This window comes from Dunckerocampus dactyliophorus, chromosome 11 (genome assembly GCF_027744805.1).
Source record: "Dunckerocampus dactyliophorus isolate RoL2022-P2 chromosome 11, RoL_Ddac_1.1, whole genome shotgun sequence".
In the NCBI taxonomy this organism is placed as follows: Eukaryota; Metazoa; Chordata; class Actinopteri; order Syngnathiformes; family Syngnathidae; genus Dunckerocampus; species Dunckerocampus dactyliophorus.
Genome location: NC_072829.1, coordinates 14459724 through 14477893, shown reverse-complemented (window position 1 = coordinate 14477893; position 18170 = coordinate 14459724). Strand labels below are relative to the sequence as shown.

At 43.2% G+C, this 18170-nt stretch overlaps 19 non-coding genes and 1 pseudogene across 19 annotated transcripts; 7 read left to right on the top strand and 13 right to left on the bottom strand.

Annotated features, from left to right (window-relative positions):
* LOC129190320 (uncharacterized) overlaps positions 1-18170 on the bottom strand; it is a 156076-nt pseudogene that overhangs the window by 58884 nt on the left and 79022 nt on the right.
* trnal-cag (transfer RNA leucine (anticodon CAG)) lies at positions 789-870 on the top strand. The gene has a single exon. It is a non-coding gene; the product is annotated as a tRNA-Leu (tRNA).
* trnag-gcc (transfer RNA glycine (anticodon GCC)) lies at positions 1681-1751 on the bottom strand. The gene has a single exon. It is a non-coding gene; the product is annotated as a tRNA-Gly (tRNA).
* trnat-ugu (transfer RNA threonine (anticodon UGU)) lies at positions 2667-2740 on the bottom strand. Its single transcript has one exon. It is a non-coding gene; the product is annotated as a tRNA-Thr (tRNA).
* Positions 3650-3731, top strand: trnal-cag (transfer RNA leucine (anticodon CAG)). Its single transcript has one exon. It is a non-coding gene; the product is annotated as a tRNA-Leu (tRNA).
* Positions 4545-4615, bottom strand: trnag-gcc (transfer RNA glycine (anticodon GCC)). The gene has a single exon. It is a non-coding gene; the product is annotated as a tRNA-Gly (tRNA).
* Positions 5531-5604, bottom strand: trnat-ugu (transfer RNA threonine (anticodon UGU)). Its single transcript has one exon. It is a non-coding gene; the product is annotated as a tRNA-Thr (tRNA).
* trnal-cag (transfer RNA leucine (anticodon CAG)) lies at positions 6514-6595 on the top strand. Its single transcript has one exon. It is a non-coding gene; the product is annotated as a tRNA-Leu (tRNA).
* Positions 7409-7479, bottom strand: trnag-gcc (transfer RNA glycine (anticodon GCC)). Its single transcript has one exon. It is a non-coding gene; the product is annotated as a tRNA-Gly (tRNA).
* On the bottom strand, positions 8395-8468 carry trnat-ugu (transfer RNA threonine (anticodon UGU)). The gene has a single exon. It is a non-coding gene; the product is annotated as a tRNA-Thr (tRNA).
* On the top strand, positions 9378-9459 carry trnal-cag (transfer RNA leucine (anticodon CAG)). Its single transcript has one exon. It is a non-coding gene; the product is annotated as a tRNA-Leu (tRNA).
* trnag-gcc (transfer RNA glycine (anticodon GCC)) lies at positions 10273-10343 on the bottom strand. The gene has a single exon. It is a non-coding gene; the product is annotated as a tRNA-Gly (tRNA).
* trnat-ugu (transfer RNA threonine (anticodon UGU)) lies at positions 11259-11332 on the bottom strand. The gene has a single exon. It is a non-coding gene; the product is annotated as a tRNA-Thr (tRNA).
* trnal-cag (transfer RNA leucine (anticodon CAG)) lies at positions 12242-12323 on the top strand. Its single transcript has one exon. It is a non-coding gene; the product is annotated as a tRNA-Leu (tRNA).
* On the bottom strand, positions 13137-13207 carry trnag-gcc (transfer RNA glycine (anticodon GCC)). The gene has a single exon. It is a non-coding gene; the product is annotated as a tRNA-Gly (tRNA).
* trnat-ugu (transfer RNA threonine (anticodon UGU)) lies at positions 14123-14196 on the bottom strand. The gene has a single exon. It is a non-coding gene; the product is annotated as a tRNA-Thr (tRNA).
* Positions 15106-15187, top strand: trnal-cag (transfer RNA leucine (anticodon CAG)). The gene has a single exon. It is a non-coding gene; the product is annotated as a tRNA-Leu (tRNA).
* trnag-gcc (transfer RNA glycine (anticodon GCC)) lies at positions 16001-16071 on the bottom strand. Its single transcript has one exon. It is a non-coding gene; the product is annotated as a tRNA-Gly (tRNA).
* Positions 16987-17060, bottom strand: trnat-ugu (transfer RNA threonine (anticodon UGU)). Its single transcript has one exon. It is a non-coding gene; the product is annotated as a tRNA-Thr (tRNA).
* Positions 17970-18051, top strand: trnal-cag (transfer RNA leucine (anticodon CAG)). The gene has a single exon. It is a non-coding gene; the product is annotated as a tRNA-Leu (tRNA).

The following is an 18170-nucleotide window of genomic DNA, read 5'->3' as shown; positions in this document are numbered from 1 at the left end:
TGTAATCCTGCAAGGTGCTTACAGGCAGTCAAATGCTGTTTGCGTCAAACTGAATGAGAAATCACGCTGCAAATAGGAAGAGCAACTAAAATTGCCACAACAGCCTTTCACGCTTTGAAATGAGCTATCAAAGGTCTTGCTGCTACATTTTTGTAAAGTACAGAGATGTGCACAAATGCATGACATATACTGTAACTGTTGGTGGTTGAGTATTTCATGTACAGTATCATGGTAATTTTAGATATTGCAAGTGAACTCATAGGCCACTGATTCCTAACAAGGGGTAAGCGTACCTCTAGTGGAGGGGGGTGGAAATATTTAATAAATTATTTCCAAGATAATAAATAAATATTCTCAGTCATTACATATTAAGCCAGACAATAAAATGGAATGTGTGCGCTACAACTAGTTTCCCCAAGGAGCCTGTGGCACAGCTGCAGCAAAATCATTACCGTTGTGTTAAATTTTACTTTTACTCATGGTATGACAAAAAGGCTCCAGGGATACACAACAAAGATTTTCTCAGACAACCTGAACAAGTCCAGTTGTCCATCCATCCATCTTCTTCTGCTCCAGCTTCTTCTTTTGGACACAAGAAAACAGTGTGACATCAGAGTCTCTGGTGCTATCGGTCAACCAACTAGGCTGTTCATCTTGACTAACATAACATAATAACCAAATGGGTTTCCCTTTGAGTCAGATTGGAAAATTTCACAATTACATCATGAGTGAATGGGAACAAAAAGCAGCCTGTTTGAATACCCTTTAAAAATAACATCAGCTGACGGGTCAGGATGGCCGAGCGGTCGAAGGCGCTGCATTCAGGTTGCAGTCTCTAACGAGGCGTGGGTTCGAATCCCACTTCTGACAGCTTATTGCATCTTGAAGTGGTGTCTACCTGAAAACTAAAGTGGCCAAGGAAGCTACTCTTGGGGTGCAATCCTGCGGTATTTTTCAACATGACCGCTGATGAAAAGTGAACAAACCAGACATATTGCATCCAGGGGTCTTGCTTCTCTCACGAAAAACGAAAACAGTCTCAAAACAACGTGGTATGAAAACCATATACAGTGATCCCTCGTTTATTGCAATTAATTGGGTCCACACTCAACTGCAAAGTCGCATTCAATATCAATAAAAGAAATATTTTAGTCGTTATGGCACAGAAAAATCTGTTTCCGATCTTCTAAAAAGGTTTTTTTTCATTATTGGAGACATCTAGACATGAAATAACACCCACATAGTCACCTTCATAGTCATATTCATATTACCCAATGTAGTAGATATAATCAAAGAAAATAAGCGATTTAAGACAGTTTACCTTGTAGGGGAGCAGAATGGATGGCGGACAGAAAGTGATGTCGGGGATCAGATTTGAGTTTCAGCTTGTTTTGGGCTATGGCTGCAAAGGTCACCCGAGTTATTATTATTATATTATTATTATTGTGCCTGCTGTGAGATAATTTAAACCTGCAGTAAAAGCCGGTTGTTCAAGTCATGTGCTTCGGTGTTGGGTTCATCAAAACAATTACTGGCAGCTTTTGACCAATGTTGAAGACTTTCGCAAGTTGGTGGTCTTACTCAAGTTCTGCCCACCTGAACTCCAAGGAGGTCCCGTCTGTTGCTTTTCAGGTGTAATTCAGAGGTTTTCCAAGCTGAGTTGATGAAAGGTGTAAGTCTTGCATTGGCCGGGAATCGGACCCGGGTCCCCCACTTGGCAAGCGAGGATTCTGCCACTGAACCACCAATGCCTACACACAGCCTCCTTTAGGAAAAAATGAAAGTGTCACGTGGATAAGCATCGGCAACGTGGGCTCTGAATGACAAAACATACAACAAAGTGGAAGAAGAAAGTACAGTCTGGGCACTCTGCATAACATTCACAGTTCAAACCATACATGAAGTACAGCAGCATCTTTGTACCTATTTCATTCTTAGAACGGTAACTGTAAGTGAACTGCAGCAAAAAAGCATTGCTTCATTTCTTGATCGTTGATCCTGTCTGTTTTGTTTACAAATGCCTTTGCTATCAACCAGGACTTCTATTATTCACAAGTACATCATGATTTGCAGGGACTGGCCGAGAAATAAACTGCTGTCTGTGATGTAAACAGGTCAAATTGTCAGTGAAGAACTGCAAGGAAAGAATACCAGGGCTGTCCACGTGAGTCCAAAACTACATTCCAAATTGGCGCGCAGAGTGTCCCGGGATGGCTCCACCGACCAACTTAACTGAAGAGCTCGCTGACCGATTGCGCTACAGAGACACAGGTTCAGACTTAAATACTTATGTCCGGCAAATGCATTAAAAGCTCTTTTTGACACTGCTTGCATGTCATATTCTTTGGATTGAAGCACCTTCTGGCGTAACGGGATCCATGGCAATAACTTCAGCTATCTATAAATCCAAGGCACCATGACTCGTTTTTGAAAGTCAAATGAGGAAAAGCAGTAGGAATGATTAGGATTGTGTGACTGAGTGAACAAAGCTTTACTTTTCTGGCTAATTTCTCCTGAACCTGATTTGGAAGCCGCTTGAAGCGGTCTGTTTAGATATTTGCTTTTTCGCTAGGATTGTAAACCATATCAAAGTCTAAGACAAGGTTTTGGATTCACAAACAGGCGGCTTGAAAAAGGGCTCTGAAAGAGTCACGAACAAACCAGTCAGGCACTGCTGGGGTTTGAACCCAGGATCTCCTGTTTACAAGACAGGCACTTTGACCAACTAAGCCACAGCGCCGGCCAAGAAGGATAAAACATAATGCTAAAAAGGAAGCACAACTAAAATTCGGACAACTGTATGGATAGAGTTCACCATTCAAACCACAGGTGAATTGCAGCAACAACACAGCATTGGTCTTTTATTGATGCATATATTTTTGTCTGGTGCTGTTACAAATGCATATGCTTTCAACTGGGACCCCTATATTTCACAAGAACACCATGTTTATCAATCCAAGTTGCCTCGTTGTCAATCAAGGTATGCTAATTTGGTCGAAACTCTCAGTGACAATCAGCTGCCAAGCGCAGTTGTTGTTTTACAAGTTGTTGGCGCACGTCACAAGACAGACGGGCTAATTGGTCCGGTCAAGATTCAGCTGTCTACCTGCACCTCAAAGAGCCAAACGACGAGACCCAAACGACTGTCGTTGACTGGCCGTGCCCCCACTCCATTGTGTCTTAACCACGCTCATTTGAACCCACAAAAGAGCGAAACCATTCTTGTCTGGACATGCCTCTTCCTTTGGATACTGTAAATACTTTGGATCCTGCACCAAATCGTCAGACTAGTGGTAGTTTAGGTAGTCACACGAGTGTTTGTCCCACCTAGTCATTCAGCATGAAGTGATGGAGCCTGTTTGGACGAGAGGCGGAAGGTTTTCTCAGACAACCTGAACAAGTCCAGTTGTCCATCCATCCATCTTCTTCTGCTCCAGCTTCTTCTTTTGGACACAGGAAAACAGTGTGACATCAGAGTCTCTGGTGCTATCGGTCAACCAACTAGGCTGTTCATCGTGACTAACATAACATAATAACCAAATGGGTTTCCCTTTGAGTCAGATTGGAAAATTACACAATTACATCATGAGTGACTGGAAACAAAAAGCAGCGTGTTGGAATACCCTTTAAAAATAATGTCAGCTGACGGGTCAGGATGGCCGAGCGGTCGAAGGCGCTGCATTCAGGTTGCAGTCTCTAACGAGGCGTGGGTTCGAATCCCACTTCTGACAGCTTATTGCATCTTGAAGTGGTGTCTACCTGAAAACTAAAGTGGCCAAGGAAGCTACTCTTGGGGTGCAATCCCGCGGTACTTTTCAACATGACCGCTGATGAAAAGTGAACAAACCAGACATATTGCATCCAGGGGTCTTGCTTCTCTCACGAAAAACGAAAACACTCTCAAAACAATGTGGTATGAAAACCATATCCAGTAATCCCTCGTTTATTGCAATTAATTGGGTCCACACTCAACTGCAAAGTCGCATTCAATATCAATAAAAGAAATATGTTAGTAGTTATGGCACAGAAAAATCTGTTTCCGATCTTCTAAAAAGTTTTTGTTTTCATTATTGGAGACATCTAGACATGAAATAACACCCACATAGTCACCTTCATAGTCATATTCATATTACCCAATGTAGTAGATCTAATCAAAGAAAATAAGCCATTTAAGACAGTTTACCTTGTAGGGGAGCAGAATGGATGGCGGACAGAAAGTGATGTTGGGGATCAGATTTGAGTTTCAGCTTGTTTTGGGCTATGGCTGCAAAGGTAACCCGAGTTATTATTATTATATTATTATTATTATTGTGCCTGCTGTGAGATAATTTAAACCTGCAATAAAAGCCGGTTGTTCAAGTCTGGTGCTTCGGTGTTGGGCTCACCAAACAATTACTGGCAGCTATTGACCAATGTTGAAGACTTTCACAAGTTGGTGGTCTTACTCAAGTGCTGTCCACCTGAACTCCAAGGAGGTCCCGTCTGTTACTTTTCAGGTGTAATTCAGAGGTTTTCCAGCATGAGCTGATGAAAGGTATAAGTCTTGCATTGGCCGGGAATCGGACCCGGGTCCCCCACTTGGCAAGCGAGAATTCTGCCACTGAACCACCAATGCCTACACACGGCCTCCTTTAGGAAAAAATGAAAGTGTCACGTGGATAAGCATCTGCAACGTGGGCTCTGAATGACAAAACATACAACAAAGTGGAAGAAGAAACTACAGTCTGGGCACTCTGCATAACATTCACAGTTCAAACCATACATGAAGTACGGCAGCATCTTTGTACCTATTTCATTCTTAGAACGGTAACTGTAAGTGAACTGCAGCAAAAAAGCATTGCTTCATTTCTTGATCGTTGATCCTGTCTGTTTTGTTTACAAATGCCTTTGCTATCAACCAGGACTTCTATTATTCACAAGTACATCATGATTTGCAGGGACTGGCCGAGAAATAAACTGCTGTCTGTGATGTAAACAGGTCAAATTGTCAGTGAAGAACTGCAAGGAAAGAATACCAGGGCTGTCCGCGAGAGTCCAAAACTACATTCCAAATTGGCGCGCAGAGTGTCCCGGGATGGCTCCACCGACCAACTTAACTGAAGAGCTCGCTGACCGATTGCGCTACAGAGACACAGGTTCAGACTTAAATACTTATGTCCGGCAAATGCATAAAAAGCTCTTTTTGACACTGCTTGCATGTCATATTCTTTGGATTGAAGCACCTTCTGGCGTAACGGGATCCATGGCAATAACTTCAGCTATCTATAAATCCAAGGCACCATGACTCGTTTTTGAAAGTCAAATGAGGAAAAGCAGTAGGAATGATTAGGATTGTGTGACTGAGTGGACAAAGCTTTACTTTTCTGGCTAATTTCTCCTGAACCTGATTTGGAAGCCGCTTGAAGCGGTCTGTTTAGATATTTGCTTTTTCGCTAGGATTGTAAACCATATCAAAGTCTAAGACAAGGTTTTGGATTCACAAACAGGCGGCTTGAAAAGGGGCTCTGAAAGAGTCACGAACAAACCAGTCAGGCACTGCTGGGGTTTGAACCCAGGATCTCCTGTTTACAAGACAGGCACTTTGACCAACTAAGCCACAGCGCCGGCCAAGAAGGATAAAACATAATGCTAAAAAGGAAGCACAACTAAAATTCGGACAACTGTATGGATAGAGTTCACCATTCAAACCACAGGTGAATTGCAGCAACAACACAGCATTGGTCTTTTATTGATGCATATATTTTTGTCTGGTGCTGTTACAAATGCATATGCTTTCAACTGGGACCCCTATATTTCACAAGAACACCATGTTTATCAATCCAAGTTGCCTCGTTGTCAATCAAGGTATGCTAATTTGGTAGAAACTCTCAGTGACAATCAGCTGCCAAGCGCAGTTGTTGTTTTACAAGTTGTTGGCGCACGTCACAAGACAGACGGGCTAATTGGTCCGGTCAAGATTCAGCTGTCTACCTGCACCTCAAAGAGCCAAACGACGAGACCCAAACGACTGTCGTTGACTGGCCGTGCCCCCACTCCATTGTGTCTTAACCACGCTCATTTGAACCCACAAAAGAGCGAAACCATTCTTGTCTGGACATGCCTCTACCTTTGGATACTGTAAATACTTTGGATCCTGCACCAAATCGTCAGACTAGTGGTAGTTTAGGTAGTCACACGAGTGTTTGTCCCACCTAGTCATTCAGCATGAAGTGATGGAGCCTGTTTGGACGAGAGGCGGAAGGTTTTCTCAGACAACCTGAACAAGTCCAGTTGTCCATCCATCCATCTTCTTCTGCTCCAGCTTCTTCTTTTGGACACAGGAAAACAGTGTGACATCAGAGTCTCTGGTGCTATCGGTCAACCAACTAGGCTGTTCATCGTGACTAACATAACATAATAACCAAATGGGTTTCCCTTTGAGTCAGATTGGAAAATTACACAATTACATCATGAGTGACTGGAAACAAAAAGCAGCGTGTTGGAATACCCTTTAAAAATAATGTCAGCTGACGGGTCAGGATGGCCGAGCGGTCGAAGGCGCTGCATTCAGGTTGCAGTCTCTAACGAGGCGTGGGTTCGAATCCCACTTCTGACAGCTTATTGCATCTTGAAGTGGTGTCTACCTGAAAACTAAAGTGGCCAAGGAAGCTACTCTTGGGGTGCAATCCCGCGGTACTTTTCAACATGACCGCTGATGAAAAGTGAACAAACCAGACATATTGCATCCAGGGGTCTTGCTTCTCTCACGAAAAACGAAAACAGTCTCAAAACAACGTGGTATGAAAACCATATCCAGTAATCCCTCGTTTATTGCAATTAATTGGGTCCACACTCAACTGCAAAGTCGCATTCAATATCAATAAAAGAAATATGTTAGTAGTTATGGCACAGAAAAATCTGTTTCCGATCTTCTAAAAAGTTTTTGTTTTCATTATTGGAGACATCTAGACATGAAATAACACCCACATAGTCACCTTCATAGTCATATTCATATTACCCAATGTAGTAGATCTAATCAAAGAAAATAAGCCATTTAAGACAGTTTACCTTGTAGGGGAGCAGAATGGATGGCGGACAGAAAGTGATGTTGGGGATCAGATTTGAGTTTCAGCTTGTTTTGGGCTATGGCTGCAAAGGTAACCCGAGTTATTATTATTATATTATTATTATTATTGTGCCTGCTGTGAGATAATTTAAACCTGCAATAAAAGCCGGTTGTTCAAGTCTGGTGCTTCGGTGTTGGGCTCACCAAACAATTACTGGCAGCTATTGACCAATGTTGAAGACTTTCACAAGTTGGTGGTCTTACTCAAGTGCTGTCCACCTGAACTCCAAGGAGGTCCCGTCTGTTACTTTTCAGGTGTAATTCAGAGGTTTTCCAGCATGAGCTGATGAAAGGTATAAGTCTTGCATTGGCCGGGAATCGGACCCGGGTCCCCCACTTGGCAAGCGAGAATTCTGCCACTGAACCACCAATGCCTACACACGGCCTCCTTTAGGAAAAAATGAAAGTGTCACGTGGATAAGCATCTGCAACGTGGGCTCTGAATGACAAAACATACAACAAAGTGGAAGAAGAAACTACAGTCTGGGCACTCTGCATAACATTCACAGTTCAAACCATACATGAAGTACGGCAGCATCTTTGTACCTATTTCATTCTTAGAACGGTAACTGTAAGTGAACTGCAGCAAAAAAGCATTGCTTCATTTCTTGATCGTTGATCCTGTCTGTTTTGTTTACAAATGCCTTTGCTATCAACCAGGACTTCTATTATTCACAAGTACATCATGATTTGCAGGGACTGGCCGAGAAATAAACTGCTGTCTGTGATGTAAACAGGTCAAATTGTCAGTGAAGAACTGCAAGGAAAGAATACCAGGGCTGTCCGCGAGAGTCCAAAACTACATTCCAAATTGGCGCGCAGAGTGTCCCGGGATGGCTCCACCGACCAACTTAACTGAAGAGCTCGCTGACCGATTGCGCTACAGAGACACAGGTTCAGACTTAAATACTTATGTCCGGCAAATGCATAAAAAGCTCTTTTTGACACTGCTTGCATGTCATATTCTTTGGATTGAAGCACCTTCTGGCGTAACGGGATCCATGGCAATAACTTCAGCTATCTATAAATCCAAGGCACCATGACTCGTTTTTGAAAGTCAAATGAGGAAAAGCAGTAGGAATGATTAGGATTGTGTGACTGAGTGGACAAAGCTTTACTTTTCTGGCTAATTTCTCCTGAACCTGATTTGGAAGCCGCTTGAAGCGGTCTGTTTAGATATTTGCTTTTTCGCTAGGATTGTAAACCATATCAAAGTCTAAGACAAGGTTTTGGATTCACAAACAGGCGGCTTGAAAAGGGGCTCTGAAAGAGTCACGAACAAACCAGTCAGGCACTGCTGGGGTTTGAACCCAGGATCTCCTGTTTACAAGACAGGCACTTTGACCAACTAAGCCACAGCGCCGGCCAAGAAGGATAAAACATAATGCTAAAAAGGAAGCACAACTAAAATTCGGACAACTGTATGGATAGAGTTCACCATTCAAACCACAGGTGAATTGCAGCAACAACACAGCATTGGTCTTTTATTGATGCATATATTTTTGTCTGGTGCTGTTACAAATGCATATGCTTTCAACTGGGACCCCTATATTTCACAAGAACACCATGTTTATCAATCCAAGTTGCCTCGTTGTCAATCAAGGTATGCTAATTTGGTAGAAACTCTCAGTGACAATCAGCTGCCAAGCGCAGTTGTTGTTTTACAAGTTGTTGGCGCACGTCACAAGACAGACGGGCTAATTGGTCCGGTCAAGATTCAGCTGTCTACCTGCACCTCAAAGAGCCAAACGACGAGACCCAAACGACTGTCGTTGACTGGCCGTGCCCCCACTCCATTGTGTCTTAACCACGCTCATTTGAACCCACAAAAGAGCGAAACCATTCTTGTCTGGACATGCCTCTACCTTTGGATACTGTAAATACTTTGGATCCTGCACCAAATCGTCAGACTAGTGGTAGTTTAGGTAGTCACACGAGTGTTTGTCCCACCTAGTCATTCAGCATGAAGTGATGGAGCCTGTTTGGACGAGAGGCGGAAGGTTTTCTCAGACAACCTGAACAAGTCCAGTTGTCCATCCATCCATCTTCTTCTGCTCCAGCTTCTTCTTTTGGACACAGGAAAACAGTGTGACATCAGAGTCTCTGGTGCTATCGGTCAACCAACTAGGCTGTTCATCGTGACTAACATAACATAATAACCAAATGGGTTTCCCTTTGAGTCAGATTGGAAAATTACACAATTACATCATGAGTGACTGGAAACAAAAAGCAGCGTGTTGGAATACCCTTTAAAAATAATGTCAGCTGACGGGTCAGGATGGCCGAGCGGTCGAAGGCGCTGCATTCAGGTTGCAGTCTCTAACGAGGCGTGGGTTCGAATCCCACTTCTGACAGCTTATTGCATCTTGAAGTGGTGTCTACCTGAAAACTAAAGTGGCCAAGGAAGCTACTCTTGGGGTGCAATCCCGCGGTACTTTTCAACATGACCGCTGATGAAAAGTGAACAAACCAGACATATTGCATCCAGGGGTCTTGCTTCTCTCACGAAAAACGAAAACAGTCTCAAAACAACGTGGTATGAAAACCATATCCAGTAATCCCTCGTTTATTGCAATTAATTGGGTCCACACTCAACTGCAAAGTCGCATTCAATATCAATAAAAGAAATATGTTAGTAGTTATGGCACAGAAAAATCTGTTTCCGATCTTCTAAAAAGTTTTTGTTTTCATTATTGGAGACATCTAGACATGAAATAACACCCACATAGTCACCTTCATAGTCATATTCATATTACCCAATGTAGTAGATCTAATCAAAGAAAATAAGCCATTTAAGACAGTTTACCTTGTAGGGGAGCAGAATGGATGGCGGACAGAAAGTGATGTTGGGGATCAGATTTGAGTTTCAGCTTGTTTTGGGCTATGGCTGCAAAGGTAACCCGAGTTATTATTATTATATTATTATTATTATTGTGCCTGCTGTGAGATAATTTAAACCTGCAATAAAAGCCGGTTGTTCAAGTCTGGTGCTTCGGTGTTGGGCTCACCAAACAATTACTGGCAGCTATTGACCAATGTTGAAGACTTTCACAAGTTGGTGGTCTTACTCAAGTGCTGTCCACCTGAACTCCAAGGAGGTCCCGTCTGTTACTTTTCAGGTGTAATTCAGAGGTTTTCCAGCATGAGCTGATGAAAGGTATAAGTCTTGCATTGGCCGGGAATCGGACCCGGGTCCCCCACTTGGCAAGCGAGAATTCTGCCACTGAACCACCAATGCCTACACACGGCCTCCTTTAGGAAAAAATGAAAGTGTCACGTGGATAAGCATCTGCAACGTGGGCTCTGAATGACAAAACATACAACAAAGTGGAAGAAGAAACTACAGTCTGGGCACTCTGCATAACATTCACAGTTCAAACCATACATGAAGTACGGCAGCATCTTTGTACCTATTTCATTCTTAGAACGGTAACTGTAAGTGAACTGCAGCAAAAAAGCATTGCTTCATTTCTTGATCGTTGATCCTGTCTGTTTTGTTTACAAATGCCTTTGCTATCAACCAGGACTTCTATTATTCACAAGTACATCATGATTTGCAGGGACTGGCCGAGAAATAAACTGCTGTCTGTGATGTAAACAGGTCAAATTGTCAGTGAAGAACTGCAAGGAAAGAATACCAGGGCTGTCCGCGAGAGTCCAAAACTACATTCCAAATTGGCGCGCAGAGTGTCCCGGGATGGCTCCACCGACCAACTTAACTGAAGAGCTCGCTGACCGATTGCGCTACAGAGACACAGGTTCAGACTTAAATACTTATGTCCGGCAAATGCATTAAAAGCTCTTTTTGACACTGCTTGCATGTCATATTCTTTGGATTGAAGCACCTTCTGGCGTAACGGGATCCATGGCAATAACTTCAGCTATCTATAAATCCAAGGCACCATGACTCGTTTTTGAAAGTCAAATGAGGAAAAGCAGTAGGAATGATTAGGATTGTGTGACTGAGTGAACAAAGCTTTACTTTTCTGGCTAATTTCTCCTGAACCTGATTTGGAAGCCGCTTGAAGCGGTCTGTTTAGATATTTGCTTTTTCGCTAGGATTGTAAACCATATCAAAGTCTAAGACAAGGTTTTGGATTCACAAACAGGCGGCTTGAAAAAGGGCTCTGAAAGAGTCACGAACAAACCAGTCAGGCACTGCTGGGGTTTGAACCCAGGATCTCCTGTTTACAAGACAGGCACTTTGACCAACTAAGCCACAGCGCCGGCCAAGAAGGATAAAACATAATGCTAAAAAGGAAGCACAACTAAAATTCGGACAACTGTATGGATAGAGTTCACCATTCAAACCACAGGTGAATTGCAGCAACAACACAGCATTGGTCTTTTATTGATGCATATATTTTTGTCTGGTGCTGTTACAAATGCATATGCTTTCAACTGGGACCCCTATATTTCACAAGAACACCATGTTTATCAATCCAAGTTGCCTCGTTGTCAATCAAGGTATGCTAATTTGGTAGAAACTCTCAGTGACAATCAGCTGCCAAGCGCAGTTGTTGTTTTACAAGTTGTTGGCGCACGTCACAAGACAGACGGGCTAATTGGTCCGGTCAAGATTCAGCTGTCTACCTGCACCTCAAAGAGCCAAACGACGAGACCCAAACGACTGTCGTTGACTGGCCGTGCCCCCACTCCATTGTGTCTTAACCACGCTCATTTGAACCCACAAAAGAGCGAAACCATTCTTGTCTGGACATGCCTCTTCCTTTGGATACTGTAAATACTTTGGATCCTGCACCAAATCGTCAGACTAGTGGTAGTTTAGGTAGTCACACGAGTGTTTGTCCCACCTAGTCATTCAGCATGAAGTGATGGAGCCTGTTTGGACGAGAGGCGGAAGGTTTTCTCAGACAACCTGAACAAGTCCAGTTGTCCATCCATCCATCTTCTTCTGCTCCAGCTTCTTCTTTTGGACACAGGAAAACAGTGTGACATCAGAGTCTCTGGTGCTATCGGTCAACCAACTAGGCTGTTCATCGTGACTAACATAACATAATAACCAAATGGGTTTCCCTTTGAGTCAGATTGGAAAATTACACAATTACATCACGAGTGAATGGAAACAAAAAGCAGCGTGTTGGAATACCCTTTAAAAATAATGTCAGCTGACGGGTCAGGATGGCCGAGCGGTCGAAGGCGCTGCATTCAGGTTGCAGTCTCTAACGAGGCGTGGGTTCGAATCCCACTTCTGACAGCTTATTGCATCTTGAAGTGGTGTCTACCTGAAAACTAAAGTGGCCAAGGAAGCTACTCTTGGGGTGCAATCCCGCGGTACTTTTCAACATGACCGCTGATGAAAAGTGAACAAACCAGACATATTGCATCCAGGGGTCTTGCTTCTCTCACGAAAAACGAAAACAGTCTCAAAACAACGTGGTATGAAAACCATATCCAGTAATCCCTCGTTTATTGCAATTAATTGGGTCCACACTCAACTGCAAAGTCGCATTCAATATCAATAAAAGAAATATGTTAGTAGTTATGGCACAGAAAAATCTGTTTCCGATCTTCTAAAAAGTTTTTGTTTTCATTATTGGAGACATCTAGACATGAAATAACACCCACATAGTCACCTTCATAGTCATATTCATATTACCCAATGTAGTAGATCTAATCAAAGAAAATAAGCCATTTAAGACAGTTTACCTTGTAGGGGAGCAGAATGGATGGCGGACAGAAAGTGATGTTGGGGATCAGATTTGAGTTTCAGCTTGTTTTGGGCTATGGCTGCAAAGGTAACCCGAGTTATTATTATTATATTATTATTATTATTGTGCCTGCTGTGAGATAATTTAAACCTGCAATAAAAGCCGGTTGTTCAAGTCTGGTGCTTCGGTGTTGGGCTCACCAAACAATTACTGGCAGCTATTGACCAATGTTGAAGACTTTCACAAGTTGGTGGTCTTACTCAAGTGCTGTCCACCTGAACTCCAAGGAGGTCCCGTCTGTTACTTTTCAGGTGTAATTCAGAGGTTTTCCAGCATGAGCTGATGAAAGGTATAAGTCTTGCATTGGCCGGGAATCGGACCCGGGTCCCCCACTTGGCAAGCGAGAATTCTGCCACTGAACCACCAATGCCTACACACGGCCTCCTTTAGGAAAAAATGAAAGTGTCACGTGGATAAGCATCTGCAACGTGGGCTCTGAATGACAAAACATACAACAAAGTGGAAGAAGAAACTACAGTCTGGGCACTCTGCATAACATTCACAGTTCAAACCATACATGAAGTACGGCAGCATCTTTGTACCTATTTCATTCTTAGAACGGTAACTGTAAGTGAACTGCAGCAAAAAAGCATTGCTTCATTTCTTGATCGTTGATCCTGTCTGTTTTGTTTACAAATGCCTTTGCTATCAACCAGGACTTCTATTATTCACAAGTACATCATGATTTGCAGGGACTGGCCGAGAAATAAACTGCTGTCTGTGATGTAAACAGGTCAAATTGTCAGTGAAGAACTGCAAGGAAAGAATACCAGGGCTGTCCGCGAGAGTCCAAAACTACATTCCAAATTGGCGCGCAGAGTGTCCCGGGATGGCTCCACCGACCAACTTAACTGAAGAGCTCGCTGACCGATTGCGCTACAGAGACACAGGTTCAGACTTAAATACTTATGTCCGGCAAATGCATAAAAAGCTCTTTTTGACACTGCTTGCATGTCATATTCTTTGGATTGAAGCACCTTCTGGCGTAACGGGATCCATGGCAATAACTTCAGCTATCTATAAATCCAAGGCACCATGACTCGTTTTTGAAAGTCAAATGAGGAAAAGCAGTAGGAATGATTAGGATTGTGTGACTGAGTGGACAAAGCTTTACTTTTCTGGCTAATTTCTCCTGAACCTGATTTGGAAGCCGCTTGAAGCGGTCTGTTTAGATATTTGCTTTTTCGCTAGGATTGTAAACCATATCAAAGTCTAAGACAAGGTTTTGGATTCACAAACAGGCGGCTTGAAAAGGGGCTCTGAAAGAGTCACGAACAAACCAGTCAGGCACTGCTGGGGTTTGAACCCAGGATCTCCTGTTTACAAGACAGGCACTTTGACCAACTAAGCCACAGCGCCGGCCAAGAAGGATAAAACATAATGCTAAAAAGGAAGCACAACTAAAATTCGGACAACTGTATGGATAGAGTTCACCATTCAAACCACAGGTGAATTGCAGCAACAACACAGCATTGGTCTTTTATTGATGCATATATTTTTGTCTGGTGCTGTTACAAATGCATATGCTTTCAACTGGGACCCCTATATTTCACAAGAACACCATGTTTATCAATCCAAGTTGCCTCGTTGTCAATCAAGGTATGCTAATTTGGTAGAAACTCTCAGTGACAATCAGCTGCCAAGCGCAGTTGTTGTTTTACAAGTTGTTGGCGCACGTCACAAGACAGACGGGCTAATTGGTCCGGTCAAGATTCAGCTGTCTACCTGCACCTCAAAGAGCCAAACGACGAGACCCAAACGACTGTCGTTGACTGGCCGTGCCCCCACTCCATTGTGTCTTAACCACGCTCATTTGAACCCACAAAAGAGCGAAACCATTCTTGTCTGGACATGCCTCTACCTTTGGATACTGTAAATACTTTGGATCCTGCACCAAATCGTCAGACTAGTGGTAGTTTAGGTAGTCACACGAGTGTTTGTCCCACCTAGTCATTCAGCATGAAGTGATGGAGCCTGTTTGGACGAGAGGCGGAAGGTTTTCTCAGACAACCTGAACAAGTCCAGTTGTCCATCCATCCATCTTCTTCTGCTCCAGCTTCTTCTTTTGGACACAGGAAAACAGTGTGACATCAGAGTCTCTGGTGCTATCGGTCAACCAACTAGGCTGTTCATCGTGACTAACATAACATAATAACCAAATGGGTTTCCCTTTGAGTCAGATTGGAAAATTACACAATTACATCATGAGTGACTGGAAACAAAAAGCAGCGTGTTGGAATACCCTTTAAAAATAATGTCAGCTGACGGGTCAGGATGGCCGAGCGGTCGAAGGCGCTGCATTCAGGTTGCAGTCTCTAACGAGGCGTGGGTTCGAATCCCACTTCTGACAGCTTATTGCATCTTGAAGTGGTGTCTACCTGAAAACTAAAGTGGCCAAGGAAGCTACTCTTGGGGTGCAATCCCGCGGTACTTTTCAACATGACCGCTGATGAAAAGTGAACAAACCAGACATATTGCATCCAGGGGTCTTGCTTCTCTCACGAAAAACGAAAACAGTCTCAAAACAACGTGGTATGAAAACCATATCCAGTAATCCCTCGTTTATTGCAATTAATTGGGTCCACACTCAACTGCAAAGTCGCATTCAATATCAATAAAAGAAATATGTTAGTAGTTATGGCACAGAAAAATCTGTTTCCGATCTTCTAAAAAGTTTTTGTTTTCATTATTGGAGACATCTAGACATGAAATAACACCCACATAGTCACCTTCATAGTCATATTCATATTACCCAATGTAGTAGATCTAATCAAAGAAAATAAGCCATTTAAGACAGTTTACCTTGTAGGGGAGCAGAATGGATGGCGGACAGAAAGTGATGTTGGGGATCAGATTTGAGTTTCAGCTTGTTTTGGGCTATGGCTGCAAAGGTAACCCGAGTTATTATTATTATATTATTATTATTATTGTGCCTGCTGTGAGATAATTTAAACCTGCAATAAAAGCCGGTTGTTCAAGTCTGGTGCTTCGGTGTTGGGCTCACCAAACAATTACTGGCAGCTATTGACCAATGTTGAAGACTTTCACAAGTTGGTGGTCTTACTCAAGTGCTGTCCACCTGAACTCCAAGGAGGTCCCGTCTGTTACTTTTCAGGTGTAATTCAGAGGTTTTCCAGCATGAGCTGATGAAAGGTATAAGTCTTGCATTGGCCGGGAATCGGACCCGGGTCCCCCACTTGGCAAGCGAGAATTCTGCCACTGAACCACCAATGCCTACACACGGCCTCCTTTAGGAAAAAATGAAAGTGTCACGTGGATAAGCATCTGCAACGTGGGCTCTGAATGACAAAACATACAACAAAGTGGAAGAAGAAACTACAGTCTGGGCACTCTGCATAACATTCACAGTTCAAACCATACATGAAGTACGGCAGCATCTTTGTACCTATTTCATTCTTAGAACGGTAACTGTAAGTGAACTGCAGCAAAAAAGCATTGCTTCATTTCTTGATCGTTGATCCTGTCTGTTTTGTTTACAAATGCCTTTGCTATCAACCAGGACTTCTATTATTCACAAGTACATCATGATTTGCAGGGACTGGCCGAGAAATAAACTGCTGTCTGTGATGTAAACAGGTCAAATTGTCAGTGAAGAACTGCAAGGAAAGAATACCAGGGCTGTCCGCGAGAGTCCAAAACTACATTCCAAATTGGCGCGCAGAGTGTCCCGGGATGGCTCCACCGACCAACTTAACTGAAGAGCTCGCTGACCGATTGCGCTACAGAGACACAGGTTCAGACTTAAATACTTATGTCCGGCAAATGCATTAAAAGCTCTTTTTGACACTGCTTGCATGTCATATTCTTTGGATTGAAGCACCTTCTGGCGTAACGGGATCCATGGCAATAACTTCAGCTATCTATAAATCCAAGGCACCATGACTCGTTTTTGAAAGTCAAATGAGGAAAAGCAGTAGGAATGATTAGGATTGTGTGACTGAGTGAACAAAGCTTTACTTTTCTGGCTAATTTCTCCTGAACCTGATTTGGAAGCCGCTTGAAGCGGTCTGTTTAGATATTTGCTTTTTCGCTAGGATTGTAAACCATATCAAAGTCTAAGACAAGGTTTTGGATTCACAAACAGGCGGCTTGAAAAAGGGCTCTGAAAGAGTCACGAACAAACCAGTCAGGCACTGCTGGGGTTTGAACCCAGGATCTCCTGTTTACAAGACAGGCACTTTGACCAACTAAGCCACAGCGCCGGCCAAGAAGGATAAAACATAATGCTAAAAAGGAAGCACAACTAAAATTCGGACAACTGTATGGATAGAGTTCACCATTCAAACCACAGGTGAATTGCAGCAACAACACAGCATTGGTCTTTTATTGATGCATATATTTTTGTCTGGTGCTGTTACAAATGCATATGCTTTCAACTGGGACCCCTATATTTCACAAGAACACCATGTTTATCAATCCAAGTTGCCTCGTTGTCAATCAAGGTATGCTAATTTGGTAGAAACTCTCAGTGACAATCAGCTGCCAAGCGCAGTTGTTGTTTTACAAGTTGTTGGCGCACGTCACAAGACAGACGGGCTAATTGGTCCGGTCAAGATTCAGCTGTCTACCTGCACCTCAAAGAGCCAAACGACGAGACCCAAACGACTGTCGTTGACTGGCCGTGCCCCCACTCCATTGTGTCTTAACCACGCTCATTTGAACCCACAAAAGAGCGAAACCATTCTTGTCTGGACATGCCTCTTCCTTTGGATACTGTAAATACTTTGGATCCTGCACCAAATCGTCAGACTAGTGGTAGTTTAGGTAGTCACACGAGTGTTTGTCCCACCTAGTCATTCAGCATGAAGTGATGGAGCCTGTTTGGACGAGAGGCGGAAGGTTTTCTCAGACAACCTGAACAAGTCCAGTTGTCCATCCATCCATCTTCTTCTGCTCCAGCTTCTTCTTTTGGACACAGGAAAACAGTGTGACATCAGAGTCTCTGGTGCTATCGGTCAACCAACTAGGCTGTTCATCGTGACTAACATAACATAATAACCAAATGGGTTTCCCTTTGAGTCAGATTGGAAAATTACACAATTACATCACGAGTGAATGGAAACAAAAAGCAGCGTGTTGGAATACCCTTTAAAAATAATGTCAGCTGACGGGTCAGGATGGCCGAGCGGTCGAAGGCGCTGCATTCAGGTTGCAGTCTCTAACGAGGCGTGGGTTCGAATCCCACTTCTGACAGCTTATTGCATCTTGAAGTGGTGTCTACCTGAAAACTAAAGTGGCCAAGGAAGCTACTCTTGGGGTGCAATCCCGCGGTACTTTTCAACATGACCGCTGATGAAAAGTGAACAAACCAG